Source organism: Mercenaria mercenaria, chromosome 2 (assembly GCF_021730395.1).
Source record: "Mercenaria mercenaria strain notata chromosome 2, MADL_Memer_1, whole genome shotgun sequence".
NCBI lineage: Eukaryota > Metazoa > Mollusca > Bivalvia > Venerida > Veneridae > Mercenaria > Mercenaria mercenaria.
Window position 1 is genome coordinate 61,415,756 of NC_069362.1, and position 27,053 is coordinate 61,442,808.

Genomic DNA, 27,053 nt, shown 5'->3' on the forward strand with positions numbered 1-27,053 from the left:
CATGTCTAGAGCATAAGGAAAACTATTAAAGATATTGACTTGGAACTTGGAATATAGGCAGGTGTTGATGCTGACTGCAAAACAATCTACATTGCAAGCTTCCCCCCATTTCCCTGCCCCCCCCCCCGCACCCATATTATCTCGACGATATTTTTTTAGGCATTTTATGCCCAGGGCTGCCATTTTGATATCTATAAATAGCATCCTACTGAATCGATGTAACACTGTTGATCTCCTGTAATTTAACACTGAACTTACCACGTCATGCAGTAGATACTGTAATCTGGCACCAATAACTGATTAATATCATCATGTTCTATTAAGTATTTATAGCTATCTAGCAGCTGTGTCATTGCAGTAAGGGAATTTTGAGGTTAAAAATTTTCAGAAACCAATAAAAATATCTGGAAAAAATAAATTATTGCCATAATATTTTTAAAAAATTGCACAACTTTCCTGGAAAGTTTAGAATATTATCGTGATAGCTACCAAACATCTTGTGGCTGTTTCGAGCATTAATGCGAAATTTTGCGCTAAAATAGATCTATTTTCACAAAATATTATTTATTGCGGAAACTTTTTTAGAAAAAACACATTTCCTAGAAAGTTTACATTATTATCGCAATAGCTACTGGCAGAAATTTGCCACCATAAGTGTGTGTTGGTATGTTCCCATATTGTATGTATAGTAATATCCCTTGGAATATGAAGGACTAGGACCCATAAACTCATCAACCATTTCAATTTTTCACTGGTAAACATATCAATCCTAAAATCAACTCTGATTGGCCGATAAATATCCTTATTTCTTCACCTGAGTGCAAAAAGTGGGTAAGTTCCCCTTTTAATGGCAGTACAGTTACCCACTTTTTACGCTGAGGTGATGAAAAATTTCAGTCTTACTGGGTGCTTTACTGAGGTTTTTCAGTACAATAGATTTTAGATCCCTTTTTTTCTTCGAGGTTTGGCATGCAAGGCAATGTGACTGACAAATTATTCACAGGGCTAATACAAAGTGCTACCTTTAATTCATTAATTCAGTAAAAAAGGCTATTAAGGAAACCGTCTATCTATTTAACTAACTGTAATGAATAATGAATGACAATGACATACAATATACAAAACTGACTAGTTCTTCCTCTTGGCCAGGCTTCAGTAGTTTTTGTCTCTACATACCTATGTTTTATTTGTAAATGTTTTGCTGAGCAGACTGATTTTTAGCTCACCAGAGTTTAAGGTTTTGAGTCAAACACTCCAGCATTTAAACATTTCTTCTAACAACATCTTAAATTGAAAAGTGACCTGATCAATTCTACTGAATTTATAGACCCAACACAACCTAGAGTTCTACTTTTTCCCCTCACATAAACTTCATATGAAAATTATTCTGATACAACAAGATGACAGATGGACAATTCAGGCCCTTTCTGAATTAAAATGTTTTCACAAATTCACTGGCAAACTTACTCAGTCAATCTCTTCTCAGTATAGTTTTAGAAACGTAGTTTTAGATAATTTTAGCTCGACAAAATGTTCCAAATAGTAGAGCTTTACTTGTCATCCTTTTATTAACCTTTAGCCAGCTAAATTTCTAAAGTGGACTGGTCCATCATTCAATTTGGGCAATACCATTTATTATTCCATGGGGTGTTCACTGAAAATTTACTGGCTGAATAGCGAACATTGCAGACCATGATCGTGCAGGCTGATCTTGGTCTACACTGGTCGCAAAGGCAGAATCACTTGCCGCGAGCAGGCTAAAGGTTAAGGTCTGCTTCTGCGTCACAAAAAATTTGCATGTAAGCATGTGTCTCTAAAACTACAGGGCCAAATGCTTTCAATCTTGACACATGTATTCAGCATAATGAGTTCACCTATCATGACAAGTTACATAACTACAAAATTGTCAAAATAGTGCCCCATTTTAACTTAGAAATTTTCCTTGACATTTAGCAGTAGTTACTCAAAAAACAGTAAACCAAAATGCTTTCAGATGTCTTGACAATGTAAAGCTGAATTTTTTTTTTTGATAAAACTGAATAACCGGTATGCATTGTATAAAATAGCAGTTAAATCATATATAGAACTGGAATTCGTAAGGTATTAAACTTAATATTGTTATTACTGTAGTTTGTGGTAATTATTTAGTTGTCATACATTAGATTTGTATTCATACGCATTATCTTCAAAGAATTTATAAACAAAAAACTCTGGTTTTCATTTTGCCATAACTTGCCGCTTTATATTTTGAAATGTATCATGTTACATGATACTGTCCTAGCTGATACTCTTACATGATAATTTAGTCGTTTTCGAAATCATTTGAATCGGACTGTGCATCTGGTACACATGTAAGTTGTAGAAATAAAATTTATTAAGTCAATAATTTCTAAAATTGTATAATGTCTTATGCAAACTTTGCATGCAAAGTAAGAGTAAAATTTCAGAATTAGCTACTCAAACTTGCTTGGAGTTGAAGTGGATTAAAAACAGTTAAACTGGCAGTTAAGTTATATAAAAACTAGAATTTTTAAAGGACTTACTAAGGAATTAACTTAACTTTGAAAGGTATATAACTTCATAGAATTTCATGTGAATAAGTTCTTGCTATTTGTTAATGAATGTCTTGTATTACCATGCTGATTTGCAAGTTTCAAGGATTCGAGTCAAACTGTAATGGTAAATGTCAGCCTTCCATTGCCAGCAGTTTTACTGCTAACACAGTTCTGGGCGAATCTTTATAAAATTTAGTCAAAATGTTTGCCTGAATGAAAGCTCAGTATATTGATGTGTTCCATTCTACCTGTCATCTTGTGTCTAAATCAGTTCTGAAGTCAAATCATGGAATCTTTTAGACACTCTATATATATGGTAGGTATCATTTTCTACCCAGTGTAATTGAAACCTGGTCAGAATGTTTGTCTTTATGAATCTATGTCAAAACTTTGAAACTTTAATCAAAACTAGGTCATTTGGTCAAAAACATTGTCAGCTTTCTAGAGTGTCATCTTAAATTAAGTCCAATTGGAAACCAGGTTGTCTCATTTTAAAAACTTATGAACCTACTAACTCTGCCAAGTTCAATAATCAGCTGGATCCTCTAATTGTTTCAGGAGTTATGGCCCTTGAATTATTAGAAATTATGAAAGTAGACAGTGTTTGTTCTCTAACTTGAGTAGCTCTTATCTACTGTTCACTAAACTTGCTCCCAATGTTTATGGGCATAATATTTTATACAAATTTGATAACCATCTGAATACGCCCAGTCGCTCTTTGGTTTTAGCCTTTTTATTACTTGAAATTGAGAATAGTCAGAATGTTCATAGTCATATTATCTTGGCCAAGTTTGATAACCAGGTGGGTAGTTTTTACCACTGTGAACTTTCAGCCTGTGAATTAGTTGAAGATAACATGCTCCGGATTTAGTTTGCAAATCCTGAATTTTCGCAAACTCAGCTACCTTTTCCCCAAGAGTTTTTGATTAATTAATTCATTCATATAATACTTTGGACCGACAAAGTATTGTTTGAATTAATTAATTAAACAATCAAAAACTCTAGTGGAAAAGGTAGCTGAGTTTGCGAAAATTCCGGATTTGCAAACTAAAATTTTAATCCGGAGCATGTTAGATGAGAAAATTGACATCTAATCTGCTCAATGAGTAAAGTCAAATGACACATGTATATTATGGCAGTTTGCCACTCTTGTTTTAAGAAATATATAGAAATGCATCAGTTTCTCATTTAGTTGTGAGGGAGTTACTGAAAATATCTTGCTTTGGGACTGTCTAAACTTATGTTATAAATATGCTATAAAATTGGAATACTATGGCCATGTTGTAGTGTTGAAGCCCTGAAATTGTTAGTTTGCTTTGTTAATATTGTAAACAGAAAAGTTCGACACTGAATCTTGAATTTATCTTTACAGAAAGACATAAACAAATGATATCACAAATGCATTTGAGAGATATTAAAGAAGTTTGTTTGCAGTGTCCCTATATTCTTAACCAGATTTGGACACTGCATACTTAACTGTAGTACCAGGTGTCTGGCATAAGTTGAAGTATTTCCAAAGTTGGTTGGGTGTAAAATTCAAACTTGTAAATTTTGCGTTTTTTGTTTTTGGTTAAGTCCTGTTTAGTCACTTAAGCTACCATGCATAAAATTCAAATAGTGGGCAGGAAAGGGAAGATAAATTTTCAATGAGAATAGGTGTGCATTTCAGATTTGAAATCATATAATTTAAGTTTTAAAAAGGCAGTAAGGAAGTTAGGGTTGAATTTAATTAACTTATTGTGTCTGGATGACCAGTCACACAAAAGAGATAATCTTTTACCTTTTGACCTCAATTTTTACATGAGATTTTGAGATTTATTGAGGTTTTGGTGTTTTTATTGAGATCTGGTATTTTATTGCAATGGATTTAGATGAAATGTTCAACAGCTGTGGATATAGATCAACCATAATGACTGAATGTAACTAATACACCTTTTATTGTCAGTGTTTTGAATGTTAAATATGATGTGAACTTGGATCAAGTGTGTTGGCTAAATTCACAAGTGATATATATATATATTTTATAAAGAAATTTTAAGGTGAGTAGGATAAGTGTTATGTGCAGTTTTTTAAAGCTGCAAGATGGTCAAGAAAATAATACATGTACATTGAAATAATGTACATTGTATAATAATTTTAAAAAAGAAAGAAAAAAGGATAATGTGCAGTAAAGTTTTTTATATTTACCTTTTTAATTTACTTTGATTAAAATGTCATAATTTTATGTAAAGAGAAAGCAACTTTAAAAAAAAAATTGATAATTTTGATTTGAAAACTACCTTTAAAGCTTTAAAAGTTCAAGAAATGTGAGAATAATTAGTACATTGTAGTGATACAGGAAAAATCGCTGAGGAAGAATAGTGCAATCTTCCATCTTTTTTAAATACTGAGATAGGAATTGTAGTATCTCGTTAAAGGCTGTTGTTATTGTTGATATATCTATGCACTAATTGCATTGTTCATTACTTCCTTAATTGGTATTTGTATCAAGAGTTAAGTACTCTAGGACTTCCTCTAAAGATTACATGTTAAAATGTTTTACATAATGTATTTACATTTACTTGTTTGTTTATCTACAGTTTCACACATACTTCCACATATGTTATGTTCACAGTTGAATTTGTGGTTATGTGGAATATTTGTAGAAGTGGCCTGTAAGAAACTGCTGTTACAAGTATTAAAGGGAGGCAGTTAATTTCAAGTTACCTTAGTATGATTTTTACCTTATGAACTACTCATGTACTAATCAGTGCTCATGTTTTTAATCAAAAAGCAAAAACTTTAAATCCATTGAAAAAGTATTGAATTAATTTTGACAAATTTATAAGTGTCCATAAAATTTGAATTTAGAAATATATTAGAAAGCTGGTTGTTAAAAGATATAATTTTCAATATAAAGTACTTGGATACATCCTGTTTTTTTTAGGAAACTCGCATTTCATATACCAGTAACATGAGAAGTTGTTCTTGAGTACTTATATATATCTCATTACAAGCCATTTTTAAAGATTCTATTAGTCTTTAATTTACAAAATAATAAAAAAGAGTAGGCAGTAGGTTTAATCAGAAACTTGTTTGGGAGCAATTAAAAGTCTGTGGGTAATATCTCTGAATTTTTATCTTGTTACTTTGATATTTATGCTTACATTTTTTCCAGCTGATGCTAATATTTGACCTAGAATATGGAAATCGGCAATCATTTTCCAGGAGAACATATTACAAATTGGATACTTCTTTATGATATGTATAAAAAAAAATTGATGTAAAAAAGGACGATAATGATTTATCCATGGAGAAACTGATTGTATCTTCTGTGAGGAGATTGTTACTTGAAAGATCCTCATTATTGATATTACTTATAGTGTAAAAAATAATAATTGTGAGTAATTTGTTAGCTGTTGTGTTACTTTGTTTTTATGTCTAGGTATTTGTTTTGTTATTGCATAATAAAGGAGGGATATGTTACTTGTACTTCTATTGCAGAGAAGGCGAAAACAGAATTAATTACCGAAGGATCTGAAAAAAAAGAACTTTGTTGCCTAAGAATTTTGTATTTCCTATCATAAGTGCATAAGTGGCAATCTTAATTTTAGTTTCTGTTAACTGATTACAGGTATCGGGACAGTATGGATGGTGCAAGGAGGGCCGAAGGCTCAGGAAAGCAGCATGCCAGTCAGTACTCTACAGACGTTCCCATTGACCTTGAAAATATCTCAACTCTATACATTCCAAAATCGGATGGCGGTAAAACACTGATGAGACGGCGTCGGGCATCATCGAAACGTCGGTCGTCTTCTCGGAGGAAACACGAGCGTGAGAATTTCGAAGACTTGCTGTATGACGAGGACAATCATTTACTTCCAAGTCTCCGGTATCAGAGGAGAGGAAAAACCAAAACTATGAAAGGTAACAGCCATGCTATTCTTGTGATTTGTATTCTACTCTTAGGTCTTGTCATAAAAAAGATTCTCACAGATTTGTCACTGTTAGGCAGATCATTTTTGTTTATGTAAATTTTAGATTTTATTTTCTTGTTGCTTTCCTATGGATTTCGCTAGTTATCTTAAGAGAAAGCACTTATACTTTATTATTTTTTTCCAAGATTGTGCTATTAGCTTGATGTGCTCCTGTAAGAGTCTGATGCATGCTGGGTATTTAAATGTCTTTTTATGCCCCCCCGAAGGGAGTCCCAATAGATTTTTGAACCGTCTGTCAGTCTGTCGTTCTTGTCATGTCTGTCCGCAATTTTCGTTCCGTTCCATATCTTTGTCATCGATTGATGGATTTTCAAATAATTTTGGTTGGCATGAATGTGTACCACAGTAAGACGATGCGTCGCGCCGAAAGACCCAGGTCCGTAGCTCAAGTCAAGGTCACACTTAGGACTTTAAAGTCATTTTTTCATGATAGTTGGCGTGTCCGGTTCCATATCTTTGTCATCCATGGATGGATTTTCAAATAACTTGGCATGAATGTGTACCACAGTAAGACGACTTGTCGTGAGCAAGACCCAGGTCTGTAGCTCAAAGGTCAAGTCACAATTAGACGTTAAAGGTCCTTTTTCATGGATAGAGCAATTCGAGTCCGGTCCTAAACTAATGTCAACCATGATGGATTTTACAAATAACATGGCATAAATGTGTAACCACAGTAAGCGACGTGTCGTGCGCAAGACCCGAGGTCCGTAGCTCAACGTCAAGGTCCACACCTTAGACGTTAAGAGGTCATATTTCAACAAAGTGCATTGATGGGCGTGTCCGGTCCATATCTTTGTCATTCATGCTTGGATTTTAAAAGGGTATTGGGCATGGAATGTTGTACCACAGTAAGAAGACGACTGTGGTCGCGTCGCAAAACCCGGTCCGAAGTTCAAAAGGTCCTAAACACATAACATTGCCAAACATTCAATCAAAGTGCATCGGGGCATGTGTCATGCCTATGTGAGACAGCTCTTGTTTATTAAGACTGAAGCCGTTATCGTATAATGTGTACTTCTGTTTCGTTGTTTTAACAAGTGTGAAAAACAAAAAAATATGACATTAATTACTTAATCGTTTCTGTACATTTCAAAATATTTTCAAATCACAGTACTGGCTGTATCAATAAAAATGAAAAAAAGTAGTCCAACATCGTGAGCAGCACAAAAGATATCCGACTAAATTTGTTTTACACACTTTTAAAAAAATTTCTTTTAGCCAATCAAATTGAAGGAATTGGTCCAGAAAAGAAACAATCTTGGTTGTGTAGGATCCGATATCCCAGCAAAAAAAATTTCTGAAAAGTCTTTACATGCGCTCAGCTGTACTGCTACCATATGTCTAAGAAACAAACAACTTTTGTGTTTCAGCCTTAAAATGAGATTTTAGATAATTAAATCTTCTTACATAATTCTCTTAAAGTTAAAGACAGCAGGTACTGCAGCAATAGCCATTTTATTCAAAATTTATGTGTAAAACTTAGTGAAGACTTTGTTAAATTAATTGCAGTTGCTTTTTCAAACCAAACACTAGCCAATAAGGAGTGGTAATATAATATTTGTACGACCCTTTTTTTTTGTTAATGGTAAGCACAGATTGAATGGCAGACTACTTTAAGGATAGTTTTGAGCCACAAACAGCTATTTTTCTAGCCGAAAAAGATGAAGGTATAATTTAAATGAATAGTCGTAATAGTAAGAGCATTGTTAAAAATGTTTGGTTGCAGTACCAATTTAGATACCGTGACTATCAGCACAAATGGTCAGATTTAAGCCGCAGACTCTTAGATAATGTTAAAAGATGAATTTCATATTGTGAGATACTATTAACAAAATTGATATATATATATGCTTGTGATAGATTACCCATTGCACTTCCATTAGAATTTGTTGTGTGATGTTTTGAAACAGTATCTGATAAAGCTGTCACTGATGAGAGGTATACAATTAAAATCATTTTTGGAGGAAGCAAGCTTAAAGAACAAAATTTTAATGCAACTAAAGTTTTGCCCTCAATTTTGTAAACAAAAAAAAGTATTATACTATTTACACAAGGAATGTAGGAGTGCAAAATGAATTTTTACTATTTCCCCTACATTCAAACCTGTATTAAGCAGCCAGTCAATGGAGTCACACAGTATGGTTGCTTAAAGCAGAAAGCTGCTAAAGTAAGGTTGAAATTTGGAACTGTTAGGAACATAATTAATATGTGAGATGTTAATGAAATTAAGGACTGGTTAATACATGCCATATTTTAATACATGCAATATGTTAATGTTATTATGGACCGGCTGCTTAAGACACAGAGTTTGAATTTGAAGCTAGTCCTTGAAAAATCCTTGAAACTGACCAAAACCCTAAAAACCTAAAAATGCACTTGAATTTTGAAAAAAAACTGTGCTTAACTGTGCTTAAAATGCACCAAAAAATTAAAAAATGTTCTGTTTGCAAGTAGTTTTGTAGAAAAGAATATATTAAAAAATAGAAAAAGAAATAAAAGAAGATAATTTGAAAGAAAAGACAGCATTTTATCACAGTTTCCACAGAGTGAAATTTTTACTTCAAAACCATTTTGAAAATAGTTGATAAATGTTTCAGGAACAAAGATTTCAGACTGTGGTTAGGGGAAAAAGTCCTTGAAAAAGTAAACCAAGCACTTGAAATAACCCTGAAAAGTACTTTATTTATGTCTTGTGTGAAACATGGAATAATTCTTAAGGTATTTCTGCGCATTCACATCTAAATTTTTTTCTACAATGTAAAATTTGGTTAAACCCTGATTTTTCAACACTTCAGAATATACTTATTCAATAGAAAATTTGGAAAATGAAAAACATAAGGTCATGCACTTGATTTTTTTTGCTAGACTAATTTGATAAATTTGAATCACACACAACTATTACATAATGGAAGTCTATGGGAAAATCACCATTTTTAATCAGACGATAGCAAAGTACTTAATTACCATTTAATTTCATTGAGTTTGTGGAATATATCTGTCTGTAATATTTTTAGTACGTATGTTTCATCTTAAAAAGTCAGACATTGTACATCACGCCTACAGAGTAATTAATGCTGTTGTGTCCTGTTCAGACAAAATGGAACTAGTTACAGTTATATACCTTAAGAAATATTTAAGGATTGTGCGTTTTTATTTTTATACGGATATAATTTCAGTAATCATTAATTCAAGCAATGTTATTGGTTTAGCCAAAATGTTCATACATCTTTGAACTCCTTTCATTAATCTTGTTTCCTTGCCCATCTTTCAGCGGTGTGTCAATACCTAAAACCAGTAGCAGTAATATTCCAAAATCAGTGATATCTTTCTTATTTCTGAATGAAACATGTAAATGTGAGCACTCATTTTCTTAGCTCATTTCCTATTTCGATTCAAAATTTGATTTAAAAAAAAACAAAACATTTCAATTTTTAATCCAGAGGGCAAAATCAGTGCAGAAACATGTTTACTTAGGTCTAAATTAACTTTTCCCTGTATTCATGCATGTTTAAACAGTGCCTTAAACTCAAACACTTTGAACATTAACCCCTTCGGGGTTTTATTCAATATGTGCATTATTTGGCTACGTTTACACACGCATTAATGATAAAAAAAATATTGTAATCCTATTTTAAACCGCATTGGGACTTCTGGCAAATACATGAATGGCACTTGCCAAATATCGCGTGACATTGCTGCTGCAATGTTGTTAATATGAAAATAAACATTATTTTCTTCCATACAAAATACATAGTGAGTGTAAATTATGCAATTGATCCAGCATACTGTTTTACCTAATCAATGACTAGATGGAAAGTTGTCTGAAACTTCTTTACCCTGCTAAATTTCTAAAATGGACTGGCCCATCATTCTATTTGGGCAATACCATTTATTATATTAAGGGTGTTCACGTGAAAAATTACTGACTGCATAGCAGAACAGTTGCTGTACATGATCAGACTGCACGGATGTGCATGCGACCTTGGTCTGTCACAGGTCGCAACGGGTCCCCAATAAAAAAAAAAGATAGAATCATGCTGCGCCGCAGGCTAAAGGTTAAATTGCAACCCTTTCCAAAATCAACCCTATTAATATAAACAGAACAAACAAGATAATAAAAAGTCACAAAATACCGTACTTAGGAATCAAGAAATAATAAGACATAAGGAAGATACTAAATAGTACTTACATAATGGCTCATCTATCATATACCTAAAATTACTCCCTCAATTTACCCGTGCTTGATAAAGTATTGGCAAGCCACACAGGAGTGAAGCATCTACTTTTCTAGTGTGATGCGTGTTAGTTCCGTTGCTTGACATTGCCCATAGTCTCGTAAAATTTTTTAGAAGACTTAAAACACAATAAATTGGGAGATATTCAGTTTCTTTTACATGAAAATGTAGTGAAAAAAAAGGTGTGATAATAAAATATTTTGTGAGTGAAGTGTCTAAAATAAAAACAATATGACTGTAAAACAAGTGGAAATATGAAAAAAACATGTACTTATCTGTAGTTAAGAATATTTATTGCTAGGAAAATACCATCAGATAATTTATGTAACAATAGATTTTACATTATATAATGAACTAATAAAATGTGTTGATAAACATGTGTACATTTCTGTAGAGCGTCGCATGACTTGGAAGACTAGAAAAAGTTAAGAATGTTTGATGGAATGGACGAGAAAACGTGGAAACAACGATACCAAGATCTCAAGGAACGCGATGATCTCCGTGCTAGCAACTTCGCGGAACTACTTAGGGACTCGACACTCAGGAAAATGAGGAAACTTACAGACTGGAAAAGACCAAAGGTTTTGTATTTGTTTTTGAAGTAATAACTTGACAAAAAAATACTGGAAGGTTTTAATTATTTCATGAAAAAAAATTTAAAAAATGACTGAATGGAGGGTTTTCGTAAAAAAACGAAAAGTACACATAGTGGTTGAAAAGATAATTATTTAATCTTTCTGGGTAATTTCAGAGTGGTCAGCTGGATGTATGGTAATCATTTACAATTGATTTGGAGAATTTATGCACAATCAGACTTGGTGCTCCAGAACAGACAGCTTTTTAAATACAATAAGAGGGATGGTCTTGATGGTTATTTCTAAGTGCTACATAAATGTAACTTTGAGTCTCGAGGTACAGCTCTGACTGATGTGTGGCACACACTCTTGACATTTTCATAAGAAATCCCTTTTTTTTTTGTAAATTATTGATGATAGTATAACTTTGAATGTTACACACCATAGCCATAAAAATCTACAAAAATACGATATTCAAAATGAAGAAAATAAAGTGTCAGTTGGGTTTCAGCACCATTTTTTAGCACTATTTTATTTATGTTACGGCGGGCAGTTAAGTTCTATTAACCATTGCTCCTTGGTTCTGTACCAGTAGTAACAAGTTCCCTGTAAGTACCTGCCAACTTCTCCACATGAATCAGAAACCGAGAACAAGTACACAATGCCTTCTATTTGAATTATCATGACAGTGTTAGTGTCTTTAGAAACAAAATAAGCAAATACCAGAATGGTTATGTAGTTAGTAACATTAAATGCCAACAGCAGGATAGAAAACTTAATGCTGTAGTAAACATTAAATATAATAATAAATGATTCGACTTAGCCTTTTGTCTAATAAAGATCAAAAAGCAAACAGTTAATAATATCTAAAGCATTGTGTACCTGGCATTCTTATTGTTAGCATGGATAATAAATCAGCCGCGCCATGATAAAACCAACCACTTGGCTTTGCGACCACATGATCCAGACCAGCCTGAGCACCCGCGCAGTCTGTCAGGATCCATGCAGGTTTGCTTTCAAAGCCTATAGCAAATATATAAACAGTTAGCGAACAGCATGACCCTGACCATACCTTGCGCGGGATCCCAGGCTGGTCTGGATCCCGCCTGGCGCAAAGCCACTATGTTGGTTCTCATGGCACGGCTCATATAAAAGCATGAAACTATCACTTACATTAAATTTCCAACTTTGAGTAGGCAATAAACATATAATGACTGTATAATTATTTTATTATGCATTTTAAACATTTTAACAGGCTGTTTAATTTCAAGCTTCATTTTAGTGAGGTATTGAAAATTACTTATTTCAACCAAATGGCTTCACAATCTCAGAAAAACATGTTTCAGTGTTTGGAATTGAAATTATCTTTTGCAGTGTTTCTGGAATCAAGTGTTTTTACACCACTAGATAACAAGACTTAAGTCACATATACTCATTGGTTGATGGTCACTCTGTTTGTCTTTTTGTCCAAAATTGTATCTCAAAAACCTTTCTGTGGATTTTTAAACAACTATTTAAATGTTCATAATCACAATACAATGAGCTATATGCATGACCTATGTCACAAGGTCCAAGGTCAACATCACACTTGGAAGTCTAAGACCAGATGGTTTTATGTTGTGTCTGCTCCATATCTTCTTAATTTGCTAGAAAGATTTTTATAAAACTTGTGTATAATTAGCATTAATTGTTTACCTCATCAAGACTGTGTGCAGAGGTTCAAGGTCAAGGTCACCCAAATAGCTATATTTTATGTCTGCACAATATTTTTTTCCTGGTGGCACGATTTTCATAGAACTAGCATAAAAAGTTAACCCCATATGTAAAAGGGCATGCAGAGGTTCATGCGCTCATACTAAAGTTCCAGATCAAAGTCACACTTCAGCGGACAAAATCAGATAGCTTAATATCCTGTCTGTAGTGTATCTTCTAAACTGCTGGCAGGATTTTCATGAATATAGCATCATTTGTGTATATCTTCAAGATGGCATGTAGCCTGCAGAACTGATGTCAACTGGGTCCCAGGTCAAGGCCACACTTCTTGGCTAAAGGTCAACTAGTTCATTTAATCTTACAAACACACCCTATACCTTTAATGGTTGCTGGAAAGGTTTTCCAAAAACTATCAAAAGTTGTTAACCTTATCAGCATAATGTATCAGATCCTATCACCGCAGAAGATAAGTCCAAGGTCAAGGTCATGCTTGGAAGTCAAAGGTCAAATAGCTTTATTTTGTGTCTGCAACAAACCTGCTAACCTTTTGAAAAGATTGTCATTAAACTGGCTTCAGTAATTTACCTTGTCAAGACAACATATATATAGTGTAACTGTCCCAGGTCTCTAGGTCCAACACCCTTCCCTGTATCAAAGCAACGTATGGTCTTATTAATTACCTCTTGTGATAGCTCTAGTTTTAAATTAATGTAGTGGACCTATGATGACAACAAGTAATTTCCGTTTTATTATATATTCACTGTTTTGTGATTTCAGCATTCCTCAGCTAATATTGAAAGCTGTATGATTGTATTTGCTATGTTGACCACTACAGAATGGTCAGCAGCATAGAAGAAAAAAATAATCACACAGAAATTGCCAATTGTCATTAGAGTGTACTTTCCAATCTTTAAAGTTCTACCCAGCAATAAGTACTGGACTTTGTAGATCTTACAGCCCTGGGTATTTCCCTTCTTCTGTCTGCCCACTAATTTCCTCCTCCTATGTGTCTACCAATTATCCCCTCTTATCTGCCCATTAGTTCCCTCCTCTTTTCTGCCAACTTAATCCCTCCTATTTTCCTACCAATTCCCTCCCATCTGCCCACTAGTTCCCTCCTCTTATCTGCCAACTTATTCCCTCCTATTTTCCTACCAATTCCCTCCTATCTGCCCACTAGTTCCCTTCTCTTATCTGCCAACTTATTCCCTCCTGTTTTCCTACCAATTCCTTCCTATCTGCCTACCAATTCCCACTTCCAATCTACCCACTAATTCCCTCCTATCTGCCTGCTAGTTCCATCCTCTTATTCCCTCCTCCTATTTGCCAACTAATTCCCTCCTCTTATCTGCTAACTTATTCCATCTTATCTGCCCACTTATTCCCTCCCCCTATCTGCATACTTATTCCCTCCTCCTGCCTGCCTACTAATTCCCTCCTATCTTGTCAACTAATTCTCTCCTCTTATCTGCTAACTTATTCCATCTTATCTGCCCACTTATTCCCTCCTATCTACCAACATATTCCCTCCTATCTGCCCACTTATTCCCTCCTCCTATCTGCCTTCTAATTCCCTTCTCCTATCTGCCTTCTAATTCCCTCCTATCTACCTGCTAGTTCCCTCTTCTTATCTGGCAACTTATTCCCTCCTCCTATCTGCCTTCTTATTCCCTCCTCCTATCTGCCTTTTAATTCCCTCCTCCTATCTGCCTGCTAGTTCCCTCTTCTTATCTGCCCACTTATTCCCTCCTCCTATCTGCCTTCTTATTCCATCCTCCTATCTGCCTTCTAATTCCCTTCTCCTACCTGCCTGCTAGTTCCCTCTTCTTATCTGCTCACTTATTCCCTCCTATCTGCCTTCTTATTCCCTCCTCCTATCTGCCTTCTTATTCCCTCCTCCTATCTGCCTTCTAATTCCCTTCTCCTATCTGCCTGCTAGTTCCCTCTTCTTATCTGGCAACTTATTCCCTCCTCCTATCTTGCCTACAAATTTCCTTCTTCTGTCTGCCCACCAATTTTCTCCTTGGTCATTTTGAAGACACCAGGATCCCTCTCTTCCATGGAAAGGAGATTTTATACTGGTCAATACAACCAAAGATAATCTGCTGTTTCCATCAGTTAGGCATTACCTAATTTTATAATATGATTGGCGTGAATTCAAATATGGTGCAATTCATTCTTAGCCTGAACCCTTTGGGGAATTTGTATCTACTGCAGTGCTTGAAAACTTCCTGAAAAGAAATACAACTTTTTCCATTTATCCTTTTTCTGAGAAATAGTAGGAATATCCCATGAATAAGTAGGTTGTTAGGTTCCCAGGTTGCCTATCATATTAGAGTATCCTACATGATCAATTCTCTTCATCCACACAAAACATGAAGTGTGAAAGTTTTCAGCTACTTGTCTAGTATTGGTTGGATTACTGGAAGTGGTCATAAAATTGTGGTAGCTGGATTAAAAAATATTGATGGATGCTCAGAACTGCAGCAACTGTTTGAACGTAGCATTGAGAATAGTTGGCACATAACTGTACTGAACATCAAACATTTAAAACTAGTCTCCGGAAATATCAATATCCTAATTCCCTTAATTTGGATACCTAAAAGAAAAATTATCTTAGTTTTAAGACATTGACGGGAAAGCTCTTACTGAAAGCAGCCTTATTATGGATGCAGACAATAACCGGAGACCAAATTTTAACTTCACGACAAAATTGTTTCTTTCTACTTGAACACGATTTGCATGTTGGAGTGATTTGATTCTTAAATTAAACTATTAATTACATTTTGTATGGAAAGACGTAAATACTGTGACGTCGATTCTGATTTTTTCAGAAAGTGGATAAGTTTAACAGGAGAATGCGGGAGTTTTTTTCACGGTTTAGCCTCTGGGTGACATCCTTCAAGGTTATAGAGGGTAAGTAAGGGCCATATGTTGATTTCATAGTAATAAATGGTACTCCACATATTTATTTCAGTCTGACATTTGGTTAATGAAAAAAAGATGAAGCTTCGAAACAATAAAAACACGTGCTTTTTGAAATGAACAATTGTCAGTATGTTACTATTTCTGGTGGCATTGATTTTATATAAAACTTGCCTGTGGTCTTGGCTTCCAGACAGGTATTTGTAGTTCTAAACATAGACCTGATTCTAGTAAATATGCATGGTGTAGTCTGATAAATCATTTTCTTGTTGACCTCCACCGATGTGTTGGATCTGATTCCAGTGATGTACCATTCCCATTTGTCAAATGTCTGTATTTACCAGGAAATACCAGTGTACCAATTGCTTGTCAGTTAGTATAGAGTACCCTGTATCGCTCCAGAAAATCATTCAGTAAATGACAGGACATAGGGCAGTTTACATAGTGTCATTTAATTTCTTAAGATGTAATGAACTAAATAATGCTTGTTCTTAATCTGATAGAAAATGATATATCCCCCGCCATCAAATTTTTAGAATGTTTGTTTATGACATAGTCTATATAGTATGCTCATATATACTCTGTAGTGAATTCCTATTAGACTGGCCATCAGTCGTTAGAGTCCCTTTAAATATATTCTCTGCCATTAAACCTCTCTAGATAGCCACTTTCTGAATAAAACAAACAATATCTCTTTATCTCTGACTCTGTTGAGATGAGCCTAGAGAGGAAAGGGTTTTCTTAGAAATTATCAGTGTCATTATGAAGAAAGAAATATTACTTGATCTCAACAGACTTTGTAAGTCTAAATTCCTATGAACATATATAGTTAGTCAGATTTCCATGTGTAGTATTTTCATTCATCCTACATCATTGAATGTTACCAGACAATGATTTAAGCTAAATCAAGCATCTCATAGACATTATAAAATTCTTCACTGTAGAAATGAATAAGGAAACCAGCTTCAAAGCTGGAGAATCAGTCCCCAGAATGTAGACTTACCCATTGGTCAAACAGAAACAGCCAGTTTGGACTGATTATCCTGATAATCGCTATAAAATGAACAATAACGTATTATCTCATAAACAGATACATTGTATTTAGCTTTAAAAGTTAATTAGATTTAATATCAGGCATCAATTGTTAGCTCAAAAAAGGCATTTACTTCTTTTACTATTATTCAAATTGCATGATCTTAGCACTGTCAATATTTTATATTCATTTTAGTGTAACACTTATTTTCAGGGAAGTTTGGTACAGCTGTAATGAGCTTCTTTCGTTTTATACGTTGGCTGATGTTCCTCAACCTGTTCTTGATGCTGGTGATGGTGTGCGCTTGATCGACCATACCCTACCTTGCCCTAGGGTCAAAGCCATTCAAGGAGACTGTGAACGCCAGCTTGTCTGAGTTCCATGGTCAGGCTGTCAAACTGCAGTGAAAATTACATCGACTACAGTGAGGAACTGTTCAGTCAGGAATCAACTTTTGAAAAAGTCCTAGACTTTCTACAAGGAACAGTAAGTTTATATACCCTTCAGCCTGCAGGCCGGCAAGTGATTCTTTCTGCCTTTGCGTACCTGATTGCAAACCAAGATCAGCTGCTCACATTGTGCAGACCTGATCATGGTCTGCACTGTTCGCTATGCAGTCATTAAAATTTTCAGGAACACTCCTATTGAATACTAAATGAGAACATTGTCCCAAAATGAAATAATCAACCAGTTTCAATTTAGAAATTAAGTCAGTCTAAAACGTAATAAATGTGGGGACACAATTTCATGGATTTCAATGTTTTGTGAATAAACAGAAACACAGTATGTACAAGATAGAGAAAATTCCTTTCCGTTTCTCTAAGTCTTTGATAATAGATTAATTTTAAGCCATCAAGAAATAGAAGTTATAGAAGAAAATGACAGTGAAATTAAATGATTTCACCAGTACAACATCAATAAAAACCCGGAAACAAGAGATTTGAAAGCTCATACTAAACTCCTGTTAAATACATTAATAACATTACTAGTTGACATGATGAAAGGGAATAGGACAATTCACTTGTTTTGCTTATAAATGCTATTGTTGTATATTGCAAGCTATTGGCAGTGTTGCTTTCCGGTTTATTTTGGCATTGTGCGTTACGAAGATAACTCATTATCGTCATATTTACGTTTCAGAAAATTTTGTATGACAGCCTCAGAGCCTGTTATTATATATATTTGTAACCAAAATTCTCATGAGAGAACATATTTTGTACAAATTGCATGCTGGAAGCTCATTCTGTAAATGTGTTTGCCTAGATTAGGTTTTTGTATTGGGGGGTAGACACTGTTTTAAACAGAATTTCAGTTACATATAACGGTGCTCATTGAATATCACAGTGTCTCAGAATATATTTCAAAGGCAACTTATTTCCACCACAAGTAGTCCACCCACCTAGCTCAGTAGGGAGAGCGCAGATCTACAGGTCTCGTGTTCTCAGGTATGATCCTTGGAAAGGTGTGTGTCTCATTGGCAATTTGCTTTAAGACATTGTGTCTGACAATCTTAGTCCTCCACCTCAGATTTAATGTGGGGAAGTTGGCAGATACTTTGGAGCAGCTGTGAGTTTGTACTGGTACCGGAAGAACCCAGGAACACTGGTTAAGTTAACTGCCACCGTATACTAATTGAAATACTGTTAAACCATGGTGGTTGAACACCCCAAACGAAAGATAACCACCACAATTAACAGTCACTTCTCCACATTGAATATTATAAATAAGAAACAAATAATTTAAAACAGACTTACAATTAATATAATAAGTGCTCAGAGTCTCCAGAAAGTATTTTCAAAGACAAAGTTATCCCTCCACATGTAACAGACAACTTTCCCACATTTGATTATTGTGGATGAATTCATTTGATAAGGTTTGGTACAAACACTTAAATAAGAACACCACATGGGGCCCTCCAAGGCCAGTGTGTTAAGGTTTGAGGACTTCAAAATCACTTGCCCTCATTGATTTGGTTGAAGCCTCACTTGGGGCATTGAATCTTTAAGTAAGGAAGCAATCAAGCTGCTACGGAAGTTCGGTTGGTTCTAACCCAGGTGCCCGCGGATGATGAAATAAGGGGGTGCCTCAGAGGGGTATTTGGGGTCATTGCATCCACCATCAACGCTGTAAAGTCATCAAATGACCTAATATTTTTTTGGTGCAGACGTCTAAACCCCACAAAATAAAATAAATAATGACACAACCAATCAGAATTCATTGTTTCAGGGGAGGCAATTTGTCAAAAACTGGTCTTAATTGTGGTGTTCTAGACTAGAGCTCAGTATTTGGAAGAGAACTCAGATTACAGAATGGTGATGGCCAAATATAATATAACCTTTACAAAACAGTTACTCTGAAAGGACATATTTTTGCCTGGGTCAAAATTTCGCGAATTTGAAATTTTGAGTATGTTTGCTAGGTTTAATATTCGCGAACTTGTAAAAATGGTATCCTACTTTAATTTGAATAACACTAATTGTGAATATTTATGCGAAGTTTAATATTCGCACACTATCTTCATGATAGACAATAGGTAGGAAGAAGAACATTATATACACCTGCGCTTATTATAGGGAAATTTAAACCCTCACAAAACTTTCTGTCTGCTTTTACAGTAGTAATACTTTGTTATATGTATGTTATGAAATTTTTCATGGTTGGATGGAACGTACTGTGTTGTTTAGGAAAAAATCATAATAATACGTATATAGTACGCAGGTGAGAACCCAACACCTACATATGGGACTGGCCTATATAACTAGTTATATGGGAGCTTGATTCGTAATCTATTCTTATTGCTTATAAGAAAGTAAAGTTTATATTGTTCATGTTCAAACTTTAATGGCGTTATAGTGGGTAAGCAGAGGGACTGAATCTCGAGGGCTTAGCGCAAAACTGTTGTTAACTTTATAAGAAATAAAGTAGGAGTTACAACCGTTTTGCGCTAAGCCCGCGATCTGTTAAATCTATTATACAAGTCCAATAGTTTACAGATGATAGGATTTAATTCAATGGCAGCTCACATACCAAGCAATTTCAATTCTTTCCTTTGAACATCTTAACAAAAATAAGGCATTAAATAGAATATTTTGAAGGCCTAGCCTTGCAATGTTTTAAGCTCGACTTTTCAAAAGAAAATGAAGAGCTATTCACTCGGCCCCGTCGTTCGCGTCAGTTTCGCGTCGCCGTTTGTTACAGTGAAGTTGGTAATAGAAGTCAAATACCTCAGTATACTATCAAAGCTATGACTAGTAAACTATAAAAAAGATTATTAATTACTATCAAAGTCTACACCAAGTAAAAACAATCCCCATAACTCTTGTATTTAATTTTGATAGAATTATGCCCCTTTTTAAACTAGAATTTTTTTTTTAAAATTTCGATAAAGTCAAAATATCTCTGTAACTATCTAAAGCTAATTGAACCTATAAACTCAAAATACTTTCTTTAATTCATCAAAGTCTACACCAGAAGAAAACAAACCCCATAAACTCTGGTTTGAAATTTAGACAGAATTAAGCCCCTTATTAAATAGAATTTTTTTTTTTTAATTTTTGATAAAGTCAAATAATCCTGTTACTATTAAAGCATTTGAATTAGAAATCCAAAATAGTTATATACAAACAAAGTCAGCACCTAGAACACAATTTTCCATAACTCTGTGTTTTAATTTTGAACAGAATAAAGCCCCTTTTTTACACTTAGAACTTTATGGTTAAAGTTTTCTTGAAAAAGTGCAAATATCTCTGTTACCATCAAAGTCAACACAGAGAAAGCAAAATCCTATAACTCTGGTTAGAATTTTATTACAGAATTAGCCCATTTTTAACTTAGAATTTTTTGTTAAAGTCAAATGATCACTGTTACTGTTAAAGCTTTTGACTTGAAACTCCAAAAAATTTTATTTTACAATCAGAGGTCTACAACAAGATACACAATCCCATAACTCTGTTTGAATATTGACAGAGTTTATGTCCCTTTTTTAACTCTTTTTATTTTACTGGCAATATCTCTAATTCAGCTTCAAGCACTGAGAAAATTCTAGCGCGTGCTGTCTTAAGGACAGCTCTTTATTTAAGGATTTATTTCTTATTTGCTTACCCTTTTATTAGCTCACCTTAGCCCAAAGCTCAAGGTGGAGCTTTTGTGACCGCTCGATGTCTGTCGTCTGTTTTGTGTTGCAATATTTAAAAAAAACTTCTTCTTCAAAACCACTGGGCAGATTTACACCAAACTTCAAAGGAATGATCCTTGGATGGCCCCCTTTCAACATTGCCCAAAGAATTGAAATCCATGCAGAACTCTGGTTGCCATGGCAAACTGAAAGGAAAAACTTTAAAAATCTTCTTGTCCAAAACCACAGGTCACAGGGCTTTTATATTTGGTATTTAACAACATCTAGTGGTCTCTCTATGAAAGATTTTTTCAAAATTAACCACCAAGGACAAATAAGGCCCCCGCCCCCTGGGGGTCACATGGCTTAACATAACTTAGAAAGGGAAAACTTCTATGATCAAAACCACAAGGCCCTAGCGCTTCGATAATTGGCATTTGACATCTACCTAAAGGTCCCGACTATAACGATTGTTCAATTATGCTCCTGGGGTGGAAAAGAGGCTGCGCCCTGGGGTCCCAAGTTTTACAATCGAACATGTAGGAGAAAAAAACATTAAAATCTTTTTGTCAGAAACCACAAGACCTAGGCCTTTTGATATTTGATAAGTAGCATTGCCGTTGTTGTGGTCCTCTACCAAGGAATTTTCAAATATAATGCCCCCCTGATGAAAAGAGGCCCTGCCCCGGGGTCCAATTTTTACAATAGACTTATATCGGAAAAAGTCTTTAAAAATCTTCGTTGTCTGAAACCACACGACTTAGGCCTTTGATGATTGGTATGTAGCATTGCCTTGTGTCTCACTTCAGAGATTGTTTAAATATTACCCTGGGTAGAAAAGAGGCCCCTCCCCGGGGGTGTCCAGATTTACTAGACTTATATAGGAAAAAACATAACAATCGTCTTGTCTAGAAAACAGTAAGGCATATGCTTTTGATATTGTATGTATCATTGCCTAGTGGCTCTCTAACAAGATTATTCAATATATGTCCCTGGGGTGAAAAGAGGCCCCGCCCCGAGGGTCACTTAGTTTATGTATTTATGTAGGAAAAAATACTTAAAAAATTATCTGATCATATTTCCTAGACTGTTTGATTATAATTACCTGATGACCCCAAGTAATTAGGGGTCACTTGACTGTTACCTTGACCTACTGACCTTCTTATTGTTTTTTAAGATACAGCTTTGAAATTTGATGACATATACAGTGCTGCACACCGATTTTAAAACTGACTGACCATGAATGGTGACCTTAATATGTTAGCATCAGTTTGGACATTTTGAAACATGTAGCTCATATTACTCATGTGAGCGATCCAGGGACCAATCATGACCCCCTTGTTTCATTATTAAATGCACAAGATTTTCTAGCCTTAAGGTTTGCTATATTTAATTCCTCAGCGATACATAAAGGCTGAAGTAATTTGTCCTATTTTATTTTATGTACTTTGGAGAACAAATTTCAGGTACACTGCACTAAATGACCATCATTTCATGACTGAAATACCTTTTCACATTCTGTTGTAGTTGGTATGAAGACATCAGCGGCTAGTACATTTTTGTATATCTGTTGTTTTGCAGTTCAGCTAAGACTGTAAAGACGACATTTGGTATGGAAACCTCTGTGGCGGCCTATACAAACAGAGTATATGCTGGATGGGATTATGCTATTACAAATAAGAAAGCTGCCAAAGTCAAAAGTGCCAATCTGTATACAGAGTTTAAGGTAACAGTTGTAATAATGCCCTTAAAAATAGTATGATGCTCAGACTTTGTTCTTTGTTTTGGATGCAACATAGTAATAATTATGGTTATGTTTTGCCTGCATACAAACAAGCATGCCCATATTTACAGGCAGCCTAATGTTTATGCCCCCATTTTGAGGGGCGCATATAGATTTGCCCTTGTCCGTCCGTCCTTCCAAGAATGTGTGGTGCCAAGCTCCAAAAGTATATGAAGTAGAGTCTCAAAACTTAAACCATAAGAGTTTTTTTTTGGTCAGCAATGTGTATAAGTTCACCTGGTTTTTCGCATCCGGATCATTCCATTCACGTGTAGGGGAGTTACAGCCCCTGACATTGTAAAATATGGTCAATTTTAAGTGTTGTGTATCGCCCTAGCTCTAAAATTAAATGACTTAGAGTTCACAAACTTAACGGAATGTGAGTCAACATGAGAGGTTGTGCACCTGGGTTTTGTGTCCAGATTCATTCAGTGTTATTTGGTAGGAGTGTATGGCCGCTGACTTAGTATAAAAATTGGTCATTTTAAATGCTGTGTCGGGGGGGCGCGTAGCTCCAAAGTATGACCAAGAGTCACCAAAGTTTACAAAAATGTTGGTCAGCATGTGCAGTAGTGCAACCTGGGGTTTTGTGTCCTATTCATTCAGTGTTTGTAGGATTTTATTGGCCCCTTCCTAAACAAAGATAGTCATTTTAATTTTTTTCACGCGTAGCCTCCAGAAAATATTTTACCTACAGTCATTATAATCTGCAGCATATTGTTTCTCCCACAGTTGATCATGTGTTCTTTTTCATGTAGTGGGGGCATCTGGTGCATGCGTGCGTCAGTGCGTGGCGTCTACCGTGTGTCTGGTCCGTTATTTGTTAGTCCATACCAAAACTTTTGACATGCATGGAGCAATCCACGTTATATTTTGCAAGAATGAAAACCTCATGAGACGGAGTGTCTTGACGAAAAATCGCAGTACCTATCTCAAAGGTCAAGTCACACTTGGAGGTCAAAGGTTAAATTCAATATTGAACTCTTGTCCAGGAGCATAACTTCTTACAAGTCTGGAGGGATTTGTTGTAACTTGGCACAACTGTTCACAACCCATGTGATGGAGTGTCTTGCGCAAGAAACCATGCCCGTATGTCTAAGTCAAGGTCAACACTTAAGGTCAAAGGTCAGATACAAGAATGACTTTGTCCCGACATTTCTTTTTCATGCATGGAGGATATGATGTAACTTGCACCAACATGAAACCCTATGATTGTCATGTGCCAAGATCCAGAATTTTACTTCCCTTTGTTGTTACTATAAATAGTTATATTGTACTTTTTATTATGCCCGCCGCATCCCTACTGATGCGGGAGGCCATATAGTGATTGTCCTGTCTGTCCCGTGCCGTCTGTTTGTTCGTCCATCCGTACGAGTTAACCAAAGGGACTGATTTCGTCTAGCATCAATACCCCTTACTATAATGATTGATACTAATGCAGATGTAACCTGTGACCATTTCCTCATCTATCAGATATCACATGACCCTCCAGTTTGACCTTGACCTTACTTTGGACATTGGGATGCTTAGTATGGGCCATCTCTTGGTTAACCAAATGGACCGTTTCGTCACATCAAGACCCGCTTACAAGAATGTCTTGATACTAATAAATAGCAGATGTAACCTGTGACCAATCCTCATCTTCAGACATCACCTGACCTCATTTTGACCTTGACCTTGACCTCATTTTGGACCTTAGGTTGCTTTATTATAGGCCATCTCTTGGTTAACCAAATGGACTGTTTCATCTAGCATCAATAATACCCCTGACTAGAATGACTTAGATACTATGCAGATGTAACCTGTGACCATTCTCTCATCTGCGGAACTCACCTGACCTTGAACTTGGACCTTGTATTGGACTTTGGGTTGCTTTTGTATTAGACAAGGATGCCACCGGGGGCACAATCGTTTATTGATCAGCATCATCTAGTTATTACTGGGTCGGTAGGGAAAGAAACAAGACCACTTTTCTGATACAGTTATGCATGATACAAATCCAATTTTGGAGGTTTATTTTAACTCCAACTCTACTGGAAAGGATTTTTGTGGTACATATATTTTTTTTTAGATTTTACTTCCCTTTGTTGTTACTAAAACTAACTTATATTGTAACTTTTTGCAGTCCATTTTTTTATTTGGCATAAATGTTTGCCTCAATGAGGACAGGGTGTCATGTGCAACTCCTAATCCTTTTGACAGCTGGTGGGCTCGACATGTTGCCCGTGTGCATCTAGTTTCAAGGGAGCTGCTATTTTCGAATATAAATGAATGAAACAAAATGGTTTACTTGTTTTTCACTTATTTTCATATAGAATTAAATCTTATCAGCAATGGTTGTATTATCTAGGATTAAAAATATGAAACACTTAATGTGACTCATACACACTTGTTAGATGACCATTTCTTGTTTTCTGTCTCTCAGAAATCTATAAAATGTGGGTTCTGTGAAAGATATCCTATAAATTACAACAAAAATATTGTTGGCTGCAGGAAGTAAATTATTGTAACGAAAAAATCAACATTCTTCTTGCTTTTAACCAATATCTAACACTTATTTTCACTCACTTTATCATTTTTCAGTGTCATAGGTACATTTTATGCCAAACTAGGTGGAAATGAACATGTTAAAAATTTATTTCATTTCAAATACACTGATAACATTTTTCTTTGTCATCCCAAAATATAATTTGTTTTCTTTGCTGCAGTAAGCAATGCTTTCGCTTCCGTATGGGAGGGCTTGCACTCGATGAACTTCAGAACAGTTCTCAGAGAGCTGATAGATCTCACCATATCTACTTAGAACATACACGGATCCATTATTATCAACTGTCATGGCTGTTGGCTTCTTCATACCTGAGTCTTCAAAGAATGCATTTATTTTTCCTTCAAAAGTTATGGAGACAACTCTGTTAGTTTCAAAGTCCGAAACATACACAAGGTTATGATCTGGACTCAGTGCAAGACGGCCAGGCCATTGGAAAAGAGATTTCCAAGAAAATGTTTGTAGAACCTGTCCCGTCATATCTAAAATTTCTACTGCTGGAAATAGCTTCTTGAAGGACACCACTAGGATGTCACTACTTTCCTTTATGTATGCTATACCATAACATTCCCCATATACCTTTATTTCATTTCTTCAATACAGAATCCATTTGATGGCATCCACAGACGAAGGAACTTGACAAACACCTCAGTATGGAACGTAACCTGCAATTTTGTCTGTCTTCGATCTACCGTAATTTTTCCCAGGGATGTGTGACATATCTAGAAGGGAGAGAACCTTTTTCAGTTTGGAATGTCCTAATTATTTCCCAAGTTTCCATTTGCATGATCAGCCAACCACAAGGCTTATTTTTGACCAACACACATAACCCTATAATAGTAACATGGTACTTAGTCTTGTTACTTGGGGGTCAATTTTGATAACTCTCTGGAATTTAAAGTGTTCGTTTTTAAAATCTGATTACCTGTAAATTTATGTCCCAGAGCTCTCCAAATTATAAATTACATAAGTTTAAAACAGCATAAGGGCAGAAATGCATATCCTGGTAATTTTATATGATCGGTCTTCAAGGTTTGCTATATGACTTTTCATATATGGCAACTGTTCGGCAGCCTTTTTCATTGCAATGAACAACTGGAACTTCTGCCCCCTTGCGTGGTTTTTACTCTATTCATTAGCTCAATTATCTGTAGGTCAGTACCCAGTGAGTGTTGCTGAGTATACTTTCATTGATGATTGGACTTTCAGTGGTTGTCTCTTATCCTCTACAGTGAACAAGCATTTACTTCCAAGTGTCAAACAGATTATTATATTTCATCCTCCGTTTGTTTATACCAGAAAGCATTCGCTCTAAATTTTCTCGTTGTTTGGTTGTTTAAAAATCATATCTGTTTTGTGTTATTCTAAATAGGTATCCATATTTGTCAAGTCCGCTTGTCTAAAAGGAAGAAATTCTCATGTCCAAAAAGGTTACAGCTAAAATACACAATGGTAGGCTTGTTTTTTGGACAACTGACCTGTGTTTTCAGGTGATAAATACATGCGGGACATCCAGTCATGTCACATGACTATACAGAAGTACTTGATTGCCTTGTTTTTACGACTATAACATATCTCCGAATATTCATTGTTCACCT

The 27,053-nt window shown here is 35.2% G+C and overlaps 1 pseudogene; it reads left to right on the top strand.

The window, feature by feature from the left end:
* Nucleotides 1–27,053, top strand: part of LOC123564062 (transmembrane channel-like protein 7) — an 86,243-nt pseudogene that overhangs the window by 27,387 nt on the left and 31,803 nt on the right.